Raw genomic sequence first — 24,591 nt, forward strand, 5'->3', positions numbered from 1 at the left:
GCAAGGTACCACAAACCACAGCTGCTGGATAATACCAGACAGAACAGTGTGGGATTTTTTAAAAAAACAAATCAAACTGTAAAGCATATAGATATACCACCACAATCAGCTGGAAGATACATTGGTTAATTACAGCATTCAAAGATGGCCTTGTATTCCTAAACCCAACTATATTTGGAGCAGCCAATCAGTACAGACTAGACCAGGCATCCCCAACCTTCGCCCTCCAGATGTTTTGGACTACAATTCCCATATCCTTGACCACTGGTCCTGCTAGCTAGGGATCATGGGAGTTGTAGGCCAAAACATCTGGAGGGCCACAGGTTGGGGATGCCTGGACTAGAGCATTGACCTTACTATATTTACTGCTAACACACTGTTATGCGCTTCCATAAAAATGTAACCAACATTTCAATAAGTAAAACTCCTTAAGTAATTTTACCCTTGTGATCCTGCCAATATGTTTTCCTTCTTATGGTACCAAGCTACCTACGTCCCCTTAAAAACAGAAGGAGCTTGTCATCCCTAAGCCAATTAACCCGCAGTACTATCCCACAGACCTTGTTGGGACTTTCAGTATTCAAAGGGCACAGGTATCATTTAGAGATGTGGAGGTAAAAAAGAAAAGAAAAGCTCAGAAATAATGTCATCCCTCCCACCCAATTTGTCTGCTTCCCCTCCTGGACTCTCATAGCATTGCCTCCATAAGTTTGCAAGCTCTCTTCGCATTTGTCAGCCAGCATTGTGCAGTGATGTCATTTCCAAGTGGGCCAAGTATGCTGAATAGGTCAGCAGGCGTAGCATTCAGTCCATGGTTTGTACGGTCAAGGAAATTGGCTGAACCTTGCAAACAAGGTGCAGACATATGCATTACTCTGAATTACGTGAGTACACTTGCCAATTTGTAGGTAGACTGCCAGCATTTCTTAAGAGAAGCCCCAATATTAACCACACCTAAAAGTTTAATATAGAGAGATTCAATTCTCTACTCATTAATTTAAGCAAAGCATCCAGGCAATTAATAATTAAGTACTGCAACTGTAAACCCCTGAACAAGCGCATAGCATCTGCTCCCAGAGCAAGAGCAAAATTTGTATTATTAGCCATGTGAGAGTTCCCATTTAGTGTCAAATGACATGTTTAGAACAGTGCACCATGCAAGCAAAAACAAAGTTAAGGTGAAAGGCAACAGCTATCACCTAAACAGCAGGTTATTTCTACCCTTTAGAATCTAGTTTCTATACCTTAATTGTTTGACTTACTCCAACTAATGATAAGTTTGAACTATTCCACAGCAGTTCAAACAATTAAGATGTAGAAGTTTTAGGACGGACTTTGTGTTCATTAACTGCATGCACTCAGCACAGAGAAGATGCCTTGAGTGGGGTGGTCTTGCATTTCATCTGAGGCTCTGTAGATTTATTAGGTGGTGGTGGGGAATCCCAGGTCAGAATCAGTGACCCAGGCTTCGCTCTTTTCCCCACATACTTTTCCTGCGGCTTGCATTTTTGGAGCTGTCTGCTGTTCTATATTTACCTTGGTGCTTTTTGTGCATTCCTGGTGTCCATTTGTCATGCACTGTGGTGGTCAGCAATCCGCAGGGGGTGGATTTATAGGGACCCTACACAGGGCCATTTGTTGCGACTTTCTAGTCCTTTCCAGCTCTATGAAAATCCAGTTCTTGAAACATGAACTGATTTACAACACAAACCTATGCTTATTTACAAGTAATCAGTGCATTAAAACAGAGCTAACTCCTTAGTGAGTGGTTTTCAGGATTGCAGCCTTGGCGCCCCCCCCCCCCAAAGTAAGCAGCATATTTCTCATGCCAGAATTGATATTGCACCTCTGGAAATGGAGGAATTTAAAATATTGCCAGACATAATACCATCTGAAAAGCACAAACTCAGAAAGGACCATTCCAATTTTAGCTCTGAAGAGGAATCTTTGGTAGTTCCAGTCTCTAGTTCCAACAGAGTGAATTCTATCTTATAAATAGACTAAACAACCGCATGCAAGGGAGATGCTTTCCCTCAATGCAGTGACGACATTTGCTGGGTTAAGGGGGGGGGGGAGCCACTGAAAAGAGAATGAAACTTTAAGCTCCATCCACATTAAATGAGAACTCAAAATCCCCATTAGTAAGCAGCTGATTAGATTAACCGAACACTTGTTCCCTGTGTGCCCCTGCAGAGATCAACAGAAGACGCCAGAATTGTTATTCAGACTTAGATAGGACTACTGAGGAGGGAAGAAGCGAAACAAGCTTAACTCTGACTATTTCCATTCACACTCAATCATGACCTTAACAACACTTGCAGAATAGTTATCAGTTCACAACAGTTTTAAACTCTTATATGCTTCTCTGTTTGCCTAAGCAGACTAGATTACCATTTTTGTCAAGGGAATTTGGCTGGATTTTGTGGCCAGCACAAACAGCAAGTAGCATTATGACTTTACTGCATATCAGTAATATTAAGACACAGCACTTCCTAAGGGAGATTCTTATTTCATAGATCCAGCCTAGCTGTCAAAGCAGGACAGCAGTTAGTATTGTGAAATATTGTTAAGACAACATCCAATTTTCATTTAGAGTCATGAGAGGTTTCTCTGATTGTTGCTAAACTTCAGCTTAACACAGTAGTCTCTGTGTTTCTGCACAAGGAAATGCAAACCGAAAGCAATCATTTTATTAACTTGCAGGCCACTGTGGGAACAACAGTTCTTATCTATCAGAGATATATTCCCATTCTCCATCCCACCCCCATACACACATCTATTTTAACTAAGTTGTACTATACAAAAGCAACCACAGGAGTCATGTTCTGGGCAGAGAAACCCATCTCTTTAATTTCAAAGGAAAGTTAAGCGGGCATTGAACTTTCTCCCCATGAAATTCAGCGGGCCTTTGAAGTATTTCAACCTGGCCTGATTGTGCCCAGCTCTCTTACTACTGGTGAAAACACAGGATTTTTTTAAAAAAAGAAAACTGATGAGGGCAGCGAGTAGCACAAAAGCCTGAATAAGCATTTTTCACTGAACCCTGTGCTTCACTCAAAACAACGCATGCTCAGATATTTTGGTACCTATATTGGTTTTTTTAGCTTTGTGTAAATCATACTGAGAAGCTGAGAGCGAGGGGGTGCTGGAGAGAAGACAGTGCGGAATGAATGAACAGGCTGCTCTAAAGAATGGCTTGTTTGTGACTTTCATTGAGCAGAGTCCTGCAAGGGGAAGTGGGTGGGATGGTGTACATGAACTACTATTGACTTCTGTTACTTGTATCAGACAGAATAATACCCGCAGCTCAGGTACTCATCGCTTGTCAGGGGTGGCTAACCGGAGGACATTCAGGTGCTAACCAGGCTAAAACTCCCACTGACCCCAACCATTAAGCAATGCTGCCTGGGTGCAGATAGGTGCTTTACAACCTCTGGAGAGCCAGAGGCATGCGCGCGCACACACACACCGGCTTAAATAATTAAATAGTACGACTTCGACAGAGCTATCTTATTATTGCTAGCTAGGAAAGACCCTCCTCCCCCTTTACAAAAAAAGTAAGCTCACTACTCAGAGCCCAATAACAAAGCCCCCCCCCATTTATTTTAGCAACAAGGCAAACGCTTCGGCATCTTTTTTAGCAAAAGCCCTGCATTCTTTTCAGGGGAGAAAAGGCAGAAGTATAAACTTTCAGGTAAAGAAACAGTTCTGAGCACGACTAGGATCATTCACAAAAATAAGTCACATTTTGAGCAGTTCCCCCCCCCCCCCGCCTCAATGCATCACGTTTGCTAATTCGCTATAACCACTGGGACTTACCGCAGTGTTAGGGAAAAGAGACCCACCCATGCACAACCCCCCCCCCCCGCTATCTATTGATCTACCTACCTATCTACCTACCACTCTTCATGCCTCCTTGTTCTCGGGTTATCAGCAGCTCGCCGGCTTCCCACCCGGCTGCTCTCAATTCAGCCCACTTTGCAGAATGGGCGAGAGAGGGAGAGGGAATTAATAGGCAGCGGACGGATTCGCCGCCACTTACCGGGAGGTGCCGCAGGAGCCGGCGAAGGGAGAAGCGGCTCGCCGCCTGCGAGGAGTCCGGAGCGATTCCCAAGCAAGAACAAAGGCTGCTGGCAGCGAGCAAGGCGAGCTGAAGTCCTCTGGCGGGCGGCCAACTTGTTGCTCTTGTTCTTGCTCCCCCGGAGCAGCGCGTCTTGGTGCGCGCGCTCTCTCGCCGAGCCTGCAGCAGGAGCGCGCGGGGGGCTGGGCCGGGAGGAGGAGGAGGAGGAGGAATGCCGGGGATGTCCAAAAATAACACGGCGCACAAACCACCCGGGCTCTCCGTCTCCGGGCTGCCCTGGCGCACCTGTGGCGGGGCCACGCTTTATCTGGGCCGCCCCGGGGCTTTCTTCGTCATCCCGCAGGGGGCGGGATACCCACGGGTGCTTGCGCGCGCCAGGGAGTGGGTCGGTGGGAGGAAAGCGCGCAAAGCTTTCCCCTCTCCACCCGGGACTATCAGTTTGTACTAAAGGGGGGGGGGGCAAAATAAATCTGGAACTCCCTCGGTCTGCGAATCTTCCCAGGCGACTCAGGCAGAAGGGAGTGTTTAGCGCCAATTAACAGTTAATTATTCAACACAATGTGGATTTTATACGACCAGCCGGTCTGCCTGCCACGCCCCTCATCCGCGCCAGCACAACAGCTATTGAGAGTTTCCCTTTGTCACCTGGCAGCAATAAGTCCCCAATTGCTTCCTTTCCCATCACTTGGGATTCCGGGCTGCTCTTGGCGACGACGTCACAGGCTGCTTTCCAAAGGGGCGCCTTTGCACCAACGATAATAATATCGCCAACCCTTTGCAGTTCCAGCGAACTGGATGAGGTCTATGTTTGGTAAAAGGCAGACGATGCAATTTCTTGCATTCGACTGGTTGGGGGGAACGTGTATTTTGTACCCGCGATCAACACCTCATTCAGTTGTCAGTGATGGCCTCTACCAATCCAAGCTCACTTTCTGAAAGTAGGCCATTTTCTTACCTTTTTATATAAAAATCAGAGTGGGCACAGTGTTTTAATATTAAATAAGTAACATTTAAAAGGTGGATAACAAGGCAAGTTAGTGCGATATTATCATCATCCCCCTGTTAAGCCAACTTCAAAACCCAGGATTGCATAGCAAAGTTTGCAAGCTAAACTTTTTAAAGAAGTACTGCTATAATTGTCGAAAAGCATACACTGAAGGAAAAAAGGGGGAAACAAAAATATTACTAATACAAGTGGCATTTGAACAATAATGCAAAGAAATATACCCTGCACATAAATTAATATCATCAAAAATGTCTTAAACTAATACATAATAGCCAAAAGCCTGTATGCTGCTTTCATTCTCATGACACAGTATCTCCTTCCTGCCCAGTGAACTTTTCATACTTCAGAAAGCTATTGATAGTTGCTACTGTGAGAGCGGATTTATACTCCCAGTACGAAGCACAAGTACGATAGCTCTGGATATGTACTTACCACATCAAAAGTTTTGGAATATGTAGCTCTTCCCACCACACGTATAAGCACATGTTCCAACCATCTGTTTTCAATAGCTTACATTCAGCACAATCTGATGCATATTTACTCAGAAGTAAGCCCCACTGAGTTCAATGGGGCTTACTCCCAGGTGAACATCAATACGACTGCAGCCAGCCTTTAAGTAACATCCCGGTACCCTAAAAAATACCTATATATTTTGTCCCATGCTAGGCAAAGATCAAAACAACAGCTACATTTCATATTTTCAAAGGAAGAATAGCCATTGCTCTTGGGCTGTGCCCAATCCTGTTTTTACTTAGAACTAAGTCCAAATATGTTCAGTGAGGCATACTTCAAAAAACTAAACACACCTAGAAGGGAGCAAGTCCCAAAGCTGCAGAGTGACTTAGTTCTGAGTTTAAAAAACCACAGGTTTGCATTATTAGTCACCCCCTCTATTCCAGTTTAAGACTATTAAAATCTGGAACGGGATCCAGCAACATTTTCTCTCCCTGCTACTCTTTAGACAACCAACCAACATAAGAGCTCTGGTGAACCCAAAAGCTTGCTCACTGCTTAGTAACTTTTAATGTAGTCCTAAGAAAGGTATTAGGGGACGTGGGTGGTGCTGTGGGTTAAACCACAGAGCCTAGGACTTGCCAATCAGAAGGTCGGCGGTTCGAATCCCGTGACGGGGTGAGCTCCAGTTGCTCGGTCCCAGCTCCTGCCAACCTAGCAGTTTGAAAGCACGTCAAAGTGCAAGTAGATAAATAGGTACCGCTCTGGTGGGAAGCTAAATGGCGTTTCCGTGCGCTGCTCTGGTTCGCTAGAAGCGGCTTAGTCATGCTGGCCACATGACCTGGAAGCTGTACGCCGGCTCCCTCAGCCAATAAAGCGAGATGAGCGCCGCAACCCCAGAGTCAGTCACAACTGAACCTGATGGTCAGGAGTCCCTTTACCTTTACCTAACAAAGGTATTAGGCTTCTGTTGTTGCTTTATACTGGTAAAAAGCAGACAAGAGTTGCTTTTCAGGAGTCGTACATGTGGGAAGAGTACCACACGTATAAGGACTGGTGTCAGGAGCTGGCATTGTTGGGAACCTGACCACAACTTCTCAGAGGGGCCCACTGCTGAGCTCTGGAGCTTTCTTAACCCTGCTGCTTATCCTCCTTGCTGCTGTTTAATGTTCACTTTCCTATTTTGAGCATGAAAGCTATGGCAGAAGTGAGAGGAAGGAGCACCCTGCTCCACTTGCCTTGCACTCGCTCCCTCTGATTGGATGCCGTAGTGTAGCAGAACAGCAACAAAGATGCCATAGCCTAGGACATACTTTGCCCAAATCCTGGGGTGCACTTAGCCATTTTCTCAGAGAGAACATACTCACCCAAAATAAGCTAAGTGGAAAAAAGAGGTCCATAACATTAGAAGATGTGGCTGCTGGTTAAATGGTCACATCTATTTCGGAAAAATAAATAAATCCAGAAGTTGTTTATTATGACCAACGAAAACATCACAAAATAGTGCACAACCTTTCAATTCAGATAGAGCTCTTCATCAGACTTGATGTTAAGAAAAGGGGTCCAGGATAAGAAAAATATTGGCAACGGCAAGGGCACAGAGTGGGTGGGACCCAATCTACAGAGGAGTGTTGAGGGGGTGCTTTGCCTACAGCGGCAAAATGCCTCAGGCCAGCACCTCTGGGTGGTTGTAAGGACTGAGCTCAGAGGAAGTAAATGGGTAGCAGTGATGGTGTTGCAGAGGGGTTCCTCTCAGAGAAAGTGGCCCACACTGCTATCTTCCCTAAGCACCCTCCAAAAGCTGGAGCCAGCACACAGGCATATACCAAAGCCTGCAGACTTAAACACATATCAAACTAGAAGCACGCTACATAAATAATACAAGGTCCTGCTTGAGTACATTCACAGCTGCAGAGTTATATGGCTTTGGTTTCAAGGCAATCTGCACAAATAAAAAGGCATAATTTTGTCATTCGTGAGATAAGATCTTATCGAGAGGCTCATGGTCGAGCAAGTAAGAATAAAAGTAGTAATAAATGATTGCGTTTTTTGTCTCCTATTCTTTCTTAGATGAGCTCCCTTAGGCAGGATCAGCTTCAAGTTTGAAGATACTCTTGATAAAGTGCCCATTACTAGGCCTTTTCTAACACCAGTAGGCACTCCCTGATAGGCTTACTACACAGAGCATGGTATCAAATCTGGAGTATTGTGTAGAAATTAAAATGGGGCTCCCAGACCCCCAGCTGATAAAAGATGAAGAGTTGCAACAGATAACGCTTGCTGGGGACACAACAGGAATGAGTAAGTAGTAGACACCTGTTGTCAAGGACACTTCCCAGCCAAAGGAATGCACACGGCAGATAGTTAACTCTTTATTGCCAAAGATAACACTTACAGTCCCTTATATAGCTCTTGATACTTAGGCATACAAATCTAGTGTCTAGGCAGCTATTCCCAGGTCCACACTCTATGGAGCAGTTGCAGCAACAGAGGACTGCTCCCCCTCCACCAGTTTATGTGCCTTCCCCTGACAGGCTGCACACACACAGCTGGAGGCTATTCCTGCATGGAAACTGCCTCTGCTCATCCCTTTTCAGTCCCCTCTTGGTTCTGGGAGATAGCAGTACAGGAGAGGGTGGAGAAGCACTTGACCCTTCACCTGCCTGATCTGCCTCTTCCTCCTCCTGCTCTGAATCTTCTGCAGCCTCTGGCTCTTGCCTCCTGGCTGGTACAGTTCCCCACAAATCACTGAACCCCCCCCCCCCGCTTCCAAATCGGACTCCAGCCCCACTTCCATCGGCGCACACTGGTCAGCATCCATTGAGTCCCTGACACCCGTTAAGGATGAGACTAGGGATGGGGAACCTGTGGTCCTTCAAATGTTGGCTCCCATCATCTCTCACCAAAACATATGTTGAGCACCTGGTTGAGGAAGGCTGCTGGGAGTTGGAGTCCAACAACATTTGGAGGGCCACAGCTTCTCTGTCCCTGAGTTAAGTGATTAAGTGACACTGGGTGCATTGGAGGCGAGTGGGAATGAACGATACAATGGATCATTGTGTTACTCACAGGAGGTAGATAGGTACCAGGGTGATGCTACAACCAAATTAAAGGGACATTAACAACAGCAACAGAAGGACAGGCATTTAGAAGGACCTGTCCATAACTTTGGAAAGGGGTTCATGGACTATCTAGACAAACCCCATGCAACAGCAAGGTCCCTCTGGATTCTAGGTCCTAGATCAAAGCCACATAGTCTTATGGAATCCAGCTGTTTCACAATGTTTGATCTGTAGTGTTTTCCCCAACTCTGATTCCTACCAACTGGTTAGTGTGGGGTTAGCAGCTGTTGGGAGGACTGGAAAAGCTTATGTGCCAGCTAGGTTGGATCTCACGGATGAAGTTTGAATTCCTTAAGTTTTTTTTAAATATTAAAAACAGCAGGTAATTTTATAACTTTCTGTTGTACCCTGTACCCAATGGCAATTTCTTATAAGAAAATTCTTTCAGGCATAGCTAAACCAGGAACAGATATATCTACTTGGCAACACCATGGGAAATGTCAGAAACAATTTGGGGGGGAATAAATTTTAATATCATGTGAAATAACTTGAATGAAACAATTTGCCATGCTTGAGAATACTGACTGCCCTGTGCTACACCAAAAATGGAGGGAGGGGAGGACATTGAGTCTGAACTGATTTTCACAACCTTGGTTTTTCATGGTGGCTAAAAAAATATGTAACTGAAGGTCGTATATAAATGGAAATGATGCTGTGAATCCCCCCTTTTAAAATAAACGAAACAAAAAAACTCCCATACAATATGAATGCAGCCACAATGATGCAAAATGATACAGATAAGATACAATAAGCCTTGCAGAAAGCATGCAATTTTTATATAAACTCAAATGATGACCTAGTCCAGCCTTCTCCAGGTGCCCGCTAGAACTCCCATAAGGCCTAGCCAGCGGAGCTTGGAATTATGGGAGTTGTGATCTAGTAACATGTGGGAGGTTGTTACGTTGGGTGAGGCTGAACTACTCCTAATCAGTTTATGAAAGGGATTCCAAAACTCCCCACCTCCCTCCTGCCAAATACTACTTAAAATGCTGAGGTTCTTGGTGGACCACTTAATGCTTTTTCTCCTAGCTGTAGCAATTGTAATACACTGTGTTAGATGCTGCCTTATTTTTCACTGCTTTTTCATTGCTTCTTTTTTCCTTTATACTGTACAACAAAAAAACAATATAAGAAAGAAGCACATTTAACATGGACATACCATAGTGGACCACCTGAATGAAGCTTGCAGCCCACTGGTGGTCCACATACCATAGTTTGGGAACCACCTTAGAAAGCCTTTGGTTATTAAATTGATAAACTGAAGCATCAATTTATCATTGCTGATTTCAGGGACTACCACACATCTATATATGACATTTCACCCACCAGGAAACAGTAATCCAAGCATTATCCCAAGCCCTTTGATAAATTAAATAAGCAATTCGTGGCCCTTTCATAACACCCAAAGCTGATTATCAGAGGTGGCCTGCCCACTCTCTCTAATGGTAGGGCCAGTCCTTGGCAACAAGAATATATCGTATGAACAGGTTGAGAGCTGCACCCAATGCTTGCCAGGCTACCTGGTGCTGCTCTCAGACTGTTCTTGTCTTTCTGCTTCTGCCAGAGTAGCCCATCTCTGTCTGCCCCAGCTTGCAGTCAGCTTAATATCTGGAACAATCCTGCCTTTACTCCATTGTGCAGCTGCACAACATATTTCTCTTTTGGATGGGTTCACGCTTTCAAATAATTGGAATAAAATTTCCATAAAACTGGGATCAATTGGAAATGCATGATGAGCAAAGCAGGAAAGTATCCTTTGTTATTGGTCTTCTGATGTTCATACATCCAGCTGATGCAGGTATCTGATCCATTAGATCAAGGAAGAAAAAAAATGTTATATCGCTCACCACATCCTCCCTTGTGTATTATAGATTAGGAAAGCTGGCATGCAATAACCAAGGCAGCCTAAGCTAAGCCATATGGTTTAGGGTAAACTTTTAAAGAGGAACCAGCAATATGAAGAAGCCAGCTAAAGGATTGAGGACACTTCCAGAAATAAACCATACTGATAGTGGGATATTGAGGAAGAAAGCTAAGCAAGGGAAACATAGATAAAGAATGTATTCCAAGTAGTTGCAATAGTCTGCATGGATGAGCTTAGCCACTCAGCAAATGTGGGGATTGTTTTTATTAAATTATTAAGAAAAATCCTAACAAAATTAACACTGTGGCTGTAATCCTAAATATAACACTAGTGAGTTCATCCCTTGGAACTTAAGAGGAACTTATGGAGCAATTCTAAGTGGGTTGGGAGTTTTACCATTTCCAACTCTGAGATGGTTCACTCTGGTCAGAAGGATTTTTTAAAAAGACATTAACTCCTATGGCATGGTTCCATTTCCAATTTCCTATCCTTTCCATGAGAGAGAAAATAACTATGCAAGCTCAAGGCTGGCATAGGTACAGGTTACAATCCCATTCCAGGGGGGCGAAGGAGCTTTGATCTGGCAGATCCAAGACCATCCCTGGCCCAGCTCACAGGATGCCTCCTGGATGCCCCAAGGTGGTCCTTACTGCAGGTGGGAACACATGTCAGTGTAGATCTATGCCCATGGAGCTTTCAGCAAGCATACTAGTGGCCTCTGGGGCAGAGATGCTGCCCTGCCAGCCGGGCTCCTCTGTGCTAAAAGATGGGGGGGGTGTCCCCCACCCCCGCCAGTCTTCTGCAGGGGTTAGAATAGAAATATATTAATTCTGAGTAGACATGTGCTGCATGTGCTTCTTTTGCAGGCTCTCAGATACAGCCATATGATTCAGAATTATTCCACAATTATCCCATCCAGTCAAATCTGAGTTTCCAAGCATCTTTGGTTACATATAATCTTGCACTGATTGGGGGTGGGAAGGGAAGCACAATAAATGTGGTCAGAGCAAAGAAAATCCCCCTTGTTATTTGTGCTTGAGTTTACTCACGTCCCACTTATGGTATTTCAGATCATTAACATAATGAAAGCTGTTGCTCAGTATTTGTCTTTTTATTATTCTAACTGGATCTCCCTGAAGGCTGTAGTGCCAGAGAACAAATGGAAGAATTTTGTTGGTTTCTATGTTAGTTGTTCCATATGTTTTCAATGAAAAGTTCTCTCTCTCTCTCTTGGCTCATGAACAGACCCAAGAGTGCCCATATATGTCAAACAATTGAAATGTGCATTTATGGATCTGAAGAATTTCATAGTCTTCCTTGTGAAGAACTGATGAGTGATTCCACAATATACTGAAATTATGTTTCTAGCCACACTTTTATAAATTTGGAAGAAAAAACAACAACCCTGAGACTGTATTTATTTTGTATTGTTGTTAATTCCTTGCTGAGAATATCTGCGGAATGTATGTGGTTTCCATTCTAAATAGTTATCTTAAAGTTCTGAAGTCCCGTTGTGTGGAATATGTAAACATTCAAAGAATGGCTACTCTTATTCTGTCTTTAACTGCTAAATTAACAGAAATCCCTTAATCAGAACTGAAATCTTCCCCAGTTAAAGAAATTGTGTCTGAAACCAAATAAAAAAATATTGTTTTGCTTTTGCTTTGGCAGAAGAATAAGACAAAATTGATCAGGCACAGTGAAGTGTGGGTATAATGCAGTAAGTTTAGGTTAGAGTCTAAACATTATACCGGTAAATCTTTCCATAGAGGAGATTGTTTTAAATTAGGATAATCTCCTTTATGGGAACACTTTCATTTCTACATTCTATTCCTTACTTTTGTGATGGGATGTGATAAATTGTGGATTTAGGAATAATCTAGGACTTGTGTCCGGATATGATCTTTTAACCAAATTACCGCATAAGGAAGCCACCTGCACCACATCACAGATATTTAGTAATAGTCTTAGGCCTTTCCAGATTAACATTTTATGGCACAATGTGTGTATGCACTGTGTTTCCTTCCTTCCTTCCTTCCTTCCTTCCTTCCTTCCTTCCAGTGGTGGTGAGATCTGCACAGATCTTTAATTTGCACAGTAGGAAACAGAAGGAGCTCAAATTCAGTGACTCTATATAGCCATGGTTCAGGCCACGGTTTAGCATGACATGAATCAGCTTAGCTTTTTCCTAGGTTTGTGTACTCCTGGCTCCACTGACTTGCTCTTCCGCAGCTGAGGAGAGGCTTCCTTTGTCAACCATAGCTTCCACAATGTTAACAATAGTTTCCCATGTTATCCAAACTCGGAAATGTTTGGTTAGTCTCAGCAAGTCAGCTTCATAACCCATGGCTAGAAAACTATGACTATTTAAAGTAGAATGATACTGCTTTAAATGGGTAGTGCAGATGGCATAGGTGCCAACTCCCTGGGGCCCTGGGTGCCCAAACACCCAGAAAATTCCCCATGAAGCGGCAGGACACCCACAGATTTCGGTGTCAGCACCAGGCACCCATGGTTGCTGGGCCAAGCTGGCACTCCTGGCAGATGGGACCACTGTTCTGTGTACAAGACAGGCAGCCCTGAGATGTGCCAATGTGGCCTTAGGCATTGGGTGCACTTTCAAGATGCGGATGTAGCCTTAGACACAAGATACACACTTTTATTACCTTACCAATAAAGGTTCAGCAATGTGAGAACATTTAAGTCTGGCAGCAGGGAACTAAACAAGATGACATCCAGGAGAAGTCAGTTATTACCACACAGCTACTACGCTTGTAAAACAGAAACATCTAGGAAATTGTTTGTGGAAGTCTAATGTAACGCTTGGGAATATCTTTTTTATTATTATTTTGAACTAAAACTCATGTTTATGTGTACCTATAACATTCCACATTTGAGAAAGCAATTTTGAACACATGCAGTGCCTTTGAGAACGATTTCCAGATAAGATATGTTTTGGCAGAGATCCCATAGACTAGGTCAGCCAGGGGAAAATCCTCCCTAGAGATCACCTGGTGAAGATTGCTGACTGTACCACAGAGGTCTCAATACACGGTTCAGTTGCAATTGGCCTCCTGTATCCATGAATCAGTTTTTCTACAGAACAAGTTCATGTTGGGTGTTTAGATAGCTGTGAAGTGAAGGATGAGTTTCACCAGGCTGCCTTTTCCACCCTCTTGTGGGATAAATTGGCTTTCATTATTGGAAACAGCAACAACAAAAATCTTAAAAATGCCATTCAAGAGGATTACCATGCAACAGTAACTCTTTGCAAGCAGTTGAAACAAACCACCTATTTCTGGTGCTAATGTGGTGGGAGAGATGATTTCAGAAGAGCATCTAGTAACATGATTTGCAAATGTAATTAATTGCTTAGAAAACTGGACTTAATTTGCTTTCTATGTCCAATTTGCTATGTGTCATTAAATATATAAAAACCAGAGGGTTCTAAAACACAACCAAATATACCACAGCACTGAAATGTGAAGCAAATAAACATTTTGGTCTCAAAATGTGTTGTTATGGGATAGGCAATTATTTTCCAGGGCAAAATTATGTAAGTTGGAAGGCTGTAGTCAGAATATGTTGTATTCACTTCTTCCAGCATAAAGATGGTTATGGCTAATATATACAGTTGTCTCTCAACTTAAGGGGGGATATGTTTTGGAGATACAGTGGTACCTCAGGTTAAGAACCTAATTCGTTCCGGAGGTCCATTCTTAACCTGAAACTGTTCTTAACCTGAAGCACCACTTTAGCTAATGGGGCCTCCCGCTGCCGCCACTTGATTTCTGTTCTCATCCTGAAGCAAAGTTCTTAACCCGAGGTACTATTTCTGGGTTAGCAGAGTCTGTAACCTGAAGCGTCTGTAACCTGAAGTGTCTGTAACCCGAGGTAGCACTGTAACGTATAAAGCCAAAATCACATATAGACAAAACACCCCACCCCTGAACCTCTGAATACACTCCCAAGTAAGTGCAATGGTGGGTGGAATTGCCAACATTTACCCCCTCTGGACATTGGCATTGCAGGCCACCTCTGCTTCTGCCACTGTCTCCTGCCACTGCCATGACAAAGCCTCACAGACTGCTGCTTCTGCCACTGCCGCCCACTGCCGTGGTGAAGCTTCACAGGCTGCTGATTATTGTGGCACTGCTGCCAGGCTGCCGCTGCTTCAGCCTCCCCCTGCCATTGTTGATTCTGCCACCTCCAGACTGCTGCCACTTCTCCCGCCTAGCAGACGTGTTGGCAGTCCCAGATTATTTGTATTCACTACGACTCATCACTGTACTTTGGATTGTCCTGAATACCACCATCTGGTAAAAGGTAAAGGTAAAGGGACCCCTGACCATTAAGTCCAGTCACAGGCGACTCTGGGGTTGCGGCACTCATCTTGCTTTACTGGCTGAGGGAGCCGGTGTTTGTCCACTGACAGCTTCCGGGTCATGTGGCCAGCATGACTAAGCCGCTTCTGGCGAACCAGAGCAGCACATGGAAACACTGTTTACCTTCCTGGCAGAGTAGTACCTATTTATCTACTTGCATTTTGACGTGCTTTCAAACTACTAGGTTGGCAGGAGCTGGGACCGAGCAACGGGAGCTCACCCCGTCACGGGGATTCGAACCGCCGACCTTCCGATCGGCAAGCCCAAAACTAAAAGTCTCATTTGAATGCATTTTTGCTTGCCTGCTGATGAAACTGAGTGTGTGATGATTAATATTGTCATTTATCCATTTTAGACCCCTAAGTACTGTAGTAGCAGTTGCCAGGAAGTTGTCCTGTTCACCTCTGCGTAGTTCCTGCCTTATTTCAGATCTTGTGATATATCGATATATCACGATGTTTAGCTGGTGATACATCGTGATACTGAAAACCAGTTATTGTCCAGCCCTAAAACAAACTATGATTTAATGTGAATGAACGGTGTAGTGGTTTCCGTTGCCCAAAGTCCCATCTTGGCTCATCTCCCACTCCTGCTGTTGCCTCCTTGGGGAGGAAATTAACCGCCAAACTGGGGCAGTGCTTTTGACACCTGCTAATAACTTGTTTTCTTTAGGCAAGCCTACCTAGACATGTAATTTTATTATGCATATCTGTTCTTAAACTGTGTTGATTGTATCTATATTTTGGTATTTTTATTATGTCTCCTTGTTTTTACAGTCTCTTGATTTTATCAGCATGTTCTTATTAATATTTTATACTATTTTATAGAGGAGCAGATTTAATTAAGCAGTCTATAAATCTAGTTAAATAAAATATGAATAAATCAGTCAAATACAGGGCTGGAAAGAAAAAACTCCATGTACTGTTGTACCTTGGTTTTCAAACGTCTTGGGAGTTGAACGTTTTGGCTCCTGAACAATCGAAAACTGGAAATGATTGTTCCGGTTTCTGAACGTTCTTTAGAACTCAAACATTCGACGCAACTTCCGTGGCTTCCGATTGGCTGCAGGAGATTCCTGCAGCCAATTGGAAGCTGCACCTTAGTTCCCAAACGTTTTGGAAGTCAAATGGACTTCCAGAATGGATTCCCTTTGGCTTCCAAGGTACCACTGTATTACAAAATATTCCTTTGGAGCCAGTACATTGGGCGGGGGGAGACCATATGAAGGTCATGTGCTTAATCAACAGTTCTGACACATCACAATCTATGGAGTGTCACCTGGGGATTGGGCTCACCAACAAGGAAAGCAAGTCAGAAACTGGCTTCATATTACACCTGAGCCAGCTCTCAAGATTTGTTTCCCCCAAATAAGCCATGAGCAGCAAGCCAATAACAAACCTTGGATTCTGCTCCTGGTTTGTTTGGAGAGAAACAAACCACAAATACTGGTTCAGGCAGGTTAGCCTCTGGTTTGTTTATTCCCTGGTACAGCAATAGCAAAGTGGTTCCCCACAGAAGTGGGGGCTTCTAAGCAGCATGCACTATTAAATCATATTAATAATTAATAATAATAATAATAATAATAATAATAATAATAATAATATATTGTCTCTCATCCACAGATCTCAGGGTGGTTCACAACAAAAAAATACAATATAAAAACACCAAATACATGATAAAAACAAGAAACAAAAACAAAAAATCAGTAGCCTCTTCCCCCATCCCTCCCACAAACACATTTAAAAGGTGTACAAGATGTTAATCAGCTAAAGGTCTGGTTAAAGAGGAACAGTTTTTTGCCTGGTGTCTAAAGGTGTAAAAGGAAGGCACCAACTGAACCTCCCTGGGGAGAGCATTCCACAAACGGGGAGCCACTGCAGAAAAGGCTTGCTCTCATGTTACTACCCTCCAGACTTCTTGTGAAGGAAGCACATGAAGAAGGCCCTCAGAGGATGCTCTCATGGTCTGGGTAGGCTTATATGAAGAGACAGAGTTCTTGAGGTATTGCGGTCCTGACCTGTTTAAGGTTTTATAGGTAAAAACCAGCACTTTGAACTATAGTTTAATGTGATGTGCAAACCAAGCCATTGTCAGCTCACTTCTCTGAAAGGTGCCCTGCCTCCAACACCATTAGACTGTGGTTTGATTTTCATAAAGTTATTCATGACCTAAATATGGCTAGCACTCAGCATTCCTTAATCTCACTGTAAATTATTTGTTGGTTGCCTTGAGAGCAGTGCACAGTGATTGTGATGCTCAGTTTCCCAGCTGTAGTCATGTAAGGCTATGATCCTCTAGCCCTGTGCTTGTGGTACAGAAGAATGCAATTGGCAAAACCAAGCCAGCAGGTTTCCTAGCTAGGTGGTGAAAATGACTGGATCCAGTTGTGAAATTGACACAACTGGAGATCAGGCGTTTTCAGCCTGGTCTGTAAATATGTTTACTCAGAAGTAAGTTTAGCTGCAATCTTTTTGCAGGCATTTTTTTTAAAAAAAAACCAAACAACTTCCTAAAATGTTTGCAGTTGTGCTGCTTCACAAACTATAAAAACACACAGGAACACATACACAACACTGCCTACATGGTTATGCCTTACTTGCTATATTGCTAAAACATACATTGTATATGCAATAAAAAATTGCTAGATCTCCAGAAGTGTGGGTGGTCAGCTGCGATTCTATTTGTAGATTATAGTAGAACAGCATCTGGATGTACCTCGTGTTTCTTATAACAGACCAGGAAAAGCTGTAACCATTCACTAATATTTACCCGACTTATTTTAGAATCTGCATGTATAACTCTTTCCACTTCGGGAACAGATCCCATATCTCTAAATCATATTAGCTGTATTGCCAGAATACGTTGGAATATTTCTGTACAGGGATATATCTCTAACACTAGTGGTAAAATTTTCATTCACAAATAACTGGTGGAAAATTAACCAAGGAATCAGATCTCGACAGCAGCTATACTGTGGCTCCTCACTCCTGCTCTGAGGCGAACTGGGAGACAGCAAATCTCACAGTAGCTGCACTTCTTTGCATAAGGAATAGATAAGATTAAAGCAGATAAGGTCGAAGACAGAACCCAGACGATTTGCAAGAGGGTGGAATATAAATACTTTTCTAAATAAATAAAAGTAATAATCCTTAAACAAATCTGATATGTATCTACAAAAGGCTGTTACTGCTTGTGGACCTTCGCTGATGGAAGCTAGCCAGTCTCCTACTAGACATCCTATGGCATAATGCTTACTATTCACTCAATTTCTGATTTGCTGTCCTTCCTCACCCAGTTCTTGATTGATCTCTGGGTATATGAATGCTGCTGTAATACTGTCTAGGCAGTGCACAGTCATGTAAATGTGACGCATGGTTGCTGTGTGTAGTAGCACTGTCCATTGTGTTTGTCAGTGTTCTGTGATGTCTATAGGCCTTGATGCTCATGCTTTTGAGTTAATGTTTATACATGCACACATACCCATCTTAATGAAGTGCATCGGCTCTGTGCTTAGTTTTGCCAGACATCCTCTTTTCACTCACACTTGACTCATGCAAAGCATGAACAGTCCAGCTGCATAGAAGGAATTCCACCAGTCTGAGTTGCTACACTAGCAACTGACTCTAGGTTGTTTTGTGAGCTAGTATAAACACTGTGGCTTTTGATGCTCCACTGGTGCAAATGGTCCTTTTTAGACTTGCACTATAGATTGTGACAGCATCATTTCTAGGTATTTATCTAGCTGTTCAAACATTATCAGTTCAAAAGCTATAAAAAGATGAAATAATGTGCAAGCCATTTCTATGCATTTTTATTTGGGAGTGTCCCATAAACATGTTAGGAAATGACTGCTGCTTTAATTTACTTAGCAAGATCTAATTCAAGGTCAAGCAAAACATTGCACAACAGACACATGTAACAGTCTCCCAAGTCTTTAAAAAGGAGTAACTGATGCAAGAGTCTGTGATTTGGATCAAAAGCATGGAGGAACTCCTGAATCCTTCCCTTTCCAATGACATTTCCACTCAAAAGCACCTCTCAAACTACTTTTCGACTCATAGCATGGACAGACATTCCTACTGCCCCCAATGGTGAACAATTGTTCAGTTTTGGGGGACAATTCAAAGCAGAAAAATGTCTGGAGGAATAGTTTTAAGTATTCTCGTGTGTGTATTTGATTCTTAGAGCAGTCTCCTGTGGGTGCCTTCACTAAAAATAAGTTGGCACTAGCAGAGCGTTAGGCATTTCTACTTATCATCTACTTTTCATTACATTTAACTCTTTTTAAAGTAGTTCCTTTTAAAGAAGTTTTGTAAGTCTAAGGCTGCAGCCCCAAACACATGTACAAGGTAGGAAGCAAGCCCTACTGAACACAGTGAAACTGGAACTTACTTTGGAGAAAACATGTATGGGATTGCAATACACTATGTTAGACATGCCTATTTCTGATACCAATTAACATGTTTATCAGGTTTTAGTTTTGACTTGGTGTTAGAAATCCTTGAAAAGAAAGATTAGCTCATTTGTCATAGTTTTAAGCATAACTAATTCAGTAAAGTGCTTTCAGGTACTTTGAAAGAATCTTTCCATTATTTTTATTTTTTGCACCAAGGAAATTCCTAATCCTGGGAGACAATCCTACCACAGACATATCAGGAATGTGTAACCAATATGTGAAAATGCATATAATTATGGTCAGGTCAATTCACATGTTCTTGTAATGGAGGAGGTAACTGGGTGTGGATGGTATAGCAGGAGACAGCGAACTTATTTATGGCAGTTTCTCTGAATACTATATACAGAGGAACAGTTTCTTTATATTCAATCCCTATCATTTATTTATTTAAGTGATTTCTAGGCCACCTTCAACAGTCAACAAAAACCAGTACTATCCTCTCTTTGTAGTCATACTGATGTTCATTTTTGTTTCTCCCAGCTTTAACTGATAACCAGGTCTAACCAAAAGCTCTAGCATGATTGCATGAATATATTCATAGCATGTTGTTTACCAGAAGTAAGTCACTCGTCTCACTGGGCTTTGCTCCCTACTGAGTGTCGTTTGCAAGGCAGGCTTAATATAAAGTGTGTGAGAGAGAGCAAAAAGGAAGCACAGTAAATATGGTTGACACATATACAAAAGTGTAGCTAGTGTCAGTATCTTTTACAAAAGAGTTCTAGCTACAGTATCTCTTGGTAAAGGACTGCTGGAAATTACATTGTATCTGACAGCATTTCAGTTTGGTTTCACTTTCTTAATTCTGATAGTATGATAATTTAAAGACAAACCTGTTACAATTTCACAGTGGAATGGGGATGATAGGATCAGACCAAGTTCTTTTGTATAGTAAAGATACAGGCACAAGGAAGGAACCGGGGCAAAAAGATTTGGGTTCGTTTGTTATTTTTATTAAACAACTGTTTAGAAAGCATTTGGACACTAAAATGTGCCATATAAATTCTGCTCTGATAAATATTCCAAATTACCTATGGGTAATTACGTGCAGTGAAATGTACTTAGCAAAATGGCCCCAAAGTCCTTGAACTTTATATATAGTTAACGATGCGCTCCAGTTTAAGCAACAGGAACCCCTGGATCAGCTTGCAAGCATCATCCTTTCTGTGTACTATATTTTACAGGCCATTCCTATAAATATACCTCAAAGGCAGTTTTTGGTTGTTTATCTCTGCCTTCTAACTACGACAGAGAGAAGCAAGTTTGGACGGTGTGTGTGTGTGTGTGTGTGTGTGTGTGTGTGTACACACACACACACACACACACACACGGAGATTACTCTTTTTTACCAATTGACAAATCAGTAGTAGGTAAGGAATTTAAGTTTGCTTGCAAAATTGATGTCATGGAAACATTTGATTTATTATGAAGGCACCAGCAGGGACTCCATTTGGATTCAATATTACAGTTCACCATACTAGGTTTTTGTAATAAAGCAGTGTGAAATTTCACATAAGATAGTTTTGTGGCCTTCAAATTTCCCATACAGAATTTGTTCTGTTTCCACTATGGTTTCACATGTCTGTCTGACTGGTGAGCTTTCTAGTCAGGTGCTAACCCGCTGTAACGAAAATGACCAGAGGCACACTGAATCTATGCTTTTATCAACAGCTGCAGTTCTAACCCTCAGTTTATTCCCATACAAATCAGCTCATTTTCATAGAGATCATCCTTTCAGACATTTCACAGCAATCCTTAGGGATACAATAGAAGCCTGATCCACAATTCAAAACATTGCTAGTGTAATGGGAAAGGCATGCACATTGCATAAGGAACTACCTATTAATAACGCGCTCCTCCAGGATTGACAGATCTACCCAAGGGTTCCCTATGTTTGTCCTTCTCTTAGTCATGATATTGGTGCAAATCAGACTCTAGCCTAGACAGTGAATTATAACTCCTTTTCTTTACAATTTGCAATTCACTGTACCAGTAATAAAGCTTTCTTGGAAGCTCCTCTTCGTTTGTCTGCTCCGACAAACTGCAAGTTTGAGAACTTAAACATTAAGTTTGCTGTATAGGCCATGATTCACAAAAGGAAAAGGAAGCCAACTTTCTAGTACAGTGGTACCTTGGTTTATGAACTTAATCCATTCCGGAAGTCCGTTCTTAAACCCAAGCATTCTTAAACCAAGGCGTGCTTCCCATAGCAGCGGGAGACTCAATTTACAAATGGAACACTTTCAACAGGAAGTGAAACATGTTCTGCCTCCAAGGCAAAGTTCACAAACCAAAACACCTACTTCCGGGTTTGCAGCGTTCTTAATCCAAGTTGTTCATAAACTAAGCTGTTCTTAAACCAAGGTACCACTGTACAGTGGGCATCATCCCTAGCTGTCATGTTGGATGACTCCCCAGTGGGGATGAAACTTCTGGTAGTTGTCATGCTCTGCCTGCAGAAGATGGTAGGTTCAATCCCTGGAAAAACCAGTTTATAAGATCAGATAATGGGTGATATAAAAGACCTCTGCCTAAAGTTTTGGATAACCACTTCAATAAGAAAAGAAAAGAAAAGAAAAGAAAAGAAAAGAAAAGAAAAGAAAAGAAAAGAAAATAAAAGAAAAGAGAAAAGAAAAGAAAAGAGAAAAGCCAGATCTCTGGACTCTTGTATCTGTAGTAATGCAAAAGAAGACATGCCTTCTGCATCAATCTGCACTCTCCATCACTGGAACACTCACCCAGCAATTTCCCCCTCTGAAAGTAGTGAAGAGAAGAAAGCACACCATTTTGTAGCTCTCCTGCTTTGTTCTACTTTTAATTTCAAAAGAAGTTATTTTGACTCTATATGCTCCACTTCCCTTGTGGTGGTGCAAATAGCCAGGTTTTTAAGTTTTTTTTTGGGGGGGGGTTGGGAGAAACTGGGGATGGTATTCAAGTAAGTTTTACTCAGTGTAGACCCACTGAAATTAATGAGCATGACTAACATAGGTCATTAATTCCAATGGTCTACTCTGAGTACAACTGAGTAAAACACCAGCTTGGGACAGGAGCATAGGCATTCCTGCAGGAATGCTATCGAGCCCCAGCCATCATAGTACTGTATCCTGGTGCAAAAAGACTCCTAGAAAAAGGCATGCCTGAAAAAATATTTGCATGATTAATAAGTCACAATTACATATAATATGAGGTTGTGTGTTGATGGTTTCCAGGAAGGAACAAGGTTTCATTACAGTATTATCACAAGTTGACATTTAAGCAGCCTTGGTCTGTGCCTCTAATTTCTGCCCTGGGGTATTCATTGCAAATATGCTGAATGCTCAGAGTAAAACACAGAAGTCCCTGATCTCTTGAACCTTAATTAAAATTGGCCTTTGGCTTTAGTACTGTCTGGAGATAATTGTAGATGCTGGCATCTCCAAAACCTTTGAGGTCTTTGCTTTATGCCAATGATCCCAATCTACCAAATACATAAACACGGCTAGGTCTTACTGTTGGCTACAGGAGGCAAGGATCTGTGAACACATGCCAACAATAAGAAAACACCAGTCACTGAATAAATTAGTCAATGTCTTAACAATGATAGTCTGGGGAGCTGGAATGAGATCAACACCATAAGCCAAATTTAAGCAATTTAACAAAGCTACTATGAGATCTGTATGACTGCAGCAGCAAACCCCACATTTATTCTGCTACAAACACTGAGCAAAACAGCCTTTCAGGTTATCAATTTCCCCCAATAGTTTCTATTTAATTCTTTAATTTACAGGTTGGTCTTAAGCATGTTTTCTTGTAAGGCCTATTGATTTAAACAGGACCAAAGTCCAATTTTAGGATTGAAGCCTAATCATAATGAGGTTTTGTCAAACTTATTTTAATTTTTTAAAAGTTTTTGTTGTTATTCTTATTTGTTTGTGATGTGTGCCTCAAATTATAAGTGGGTTGCAATTCATATCGTGCTCACATGTTATGTAAAATAGGAGCAAATTCACATAATATGGGCTGGTTTTCCAGATAAAAACCATTTACATCTTTAAAAAAATCAGTTTCCTATGGTCTGATTAGACAAAATGATATCTATTAGTAGATCACAAGCCTATTATTCCCTCACATTTCTTTAATTAAGCATATTGAAGCTGAGCCAGTTATTGAAGGGATGGGAGTATAAAGGAAAACCAAGGACTAGGACTTGCCCAGCAGTGTAGGAAATCCTGTAGCATAGGTGTGGCCTAATCACATCCTAACTAAATTCCAGCATTGGTATTTATATTCTGACTAGTCATTTATTTTACAAAAATTATCTCCTTGCTATTATATCTTCACACTTTGCTTACATAGCTTCTTCTATGACATTTAAAACTATCCATCTTGGTTTGTTTTTGTAATTATATGTCATAGTTTAAACATTTATCAATATGATTGAACACAAAATTGTACAGTGTAACTTTATTAATTTCTTTGTCCCCCTCTGGCATCCTATACTTGTGAAGTTACAAGGAACCAGGCAGAGAGCCTTCTTGGTAGTGGTACCCGCCCTGTGGAATGCCCTCCCATCAGTTGTCAAGTAAACAACTATCTGACTTTTAGAAGACATCTGAAGGCAGCCCTGTTCAGGGAAGTTTTTAATGTTTGATGTTTTATTGTGTGTTTAATATTCTGTTGGGAGCCACCCAGAGTGGCCGGGGCAACCCAGTCAGATGGGCAAATGATGATGTTGATGATGAACAACGACTACTGCACTTTTCCATTGCTTCTTCTAGATTTCAGGACCTTCACTGTAAACACCAACCTGTAAACCACAAAATAGGAATACTGCCTCCAGTTGTTTTGCATTAATTATCCTAAATCACCTCATGGTGTTAATGCTGACTGATACTGTTCACTCCTTTCCTCCAGGGAAAGAAGTTTATCACTTTATCTACTTCTGTGCCAAGGGTTTTTATGGCTGTCAGAAACTGACAATGCAACAGTTTTCCCCATTGCCACAACCTGACAACTATCCCTTCTGAAAGAATGATGAACCAATGTAGTTACTGTTCTTATTGACATTTGCCATTGCTTTCCCTATTCAGAAATTATATGCTTTTTGGTGCCAAACAGTGCGGCTCAGGTTAAGTCCATGCTGGTGTATTGCTCTGGCTATAGTGTGAAAAAAGTGCATCACTTGTATGGGTTCCACCATTATTGCTTCTCCTGGCACTGTTGGTTCATGGGCAGATGTGCAACAGGT

The 24,591-nt window shown here is 42.1% G+C and overlaps 1 protein-coding gene across 3 annotated transcripts in view; it reads right to left on the reverse strand.

Moving 5' to 3' along the window:
* PALLD (palladin, cytoskeletal associated protein) overlaps positions 1-24,591 on the reverse strand; it is a 224,701-nt gene that overhangs the window by 152,882 nt on the left and 47,228 nt on the right. Inside the window, exon 1 of one of the 3 annotated variants that reach the window (XM_081021670.1) lies at positions 4,043-4,304. The exons of the other annotated variants lie outside the window; for them this stretch is intronic. The gene's annotated coding sequence lies outside the window, so the exon portion shown is untranslated. Of the gene's footprint in view, positions 1-4,042; positions 4,305-24,591 lie in introns of those variants that run through there. 3 annotated transcript variants of the gene reach the window in all.

The sequence above is a fragment of the Podarcis pityusensis genome (genome assembly GCF_964106645.2).
Source record: "Podarcis pityusensis genome assembly, chromosome: 9".
In the NCBI taxonomy this organism is placed as follows: domain Eukaryota; kingdom Metazoa; phylum Chordata; class Lepidosauria; order Squamata; family Lacertidae; genus Podarcis; species Podarcis pityusensis.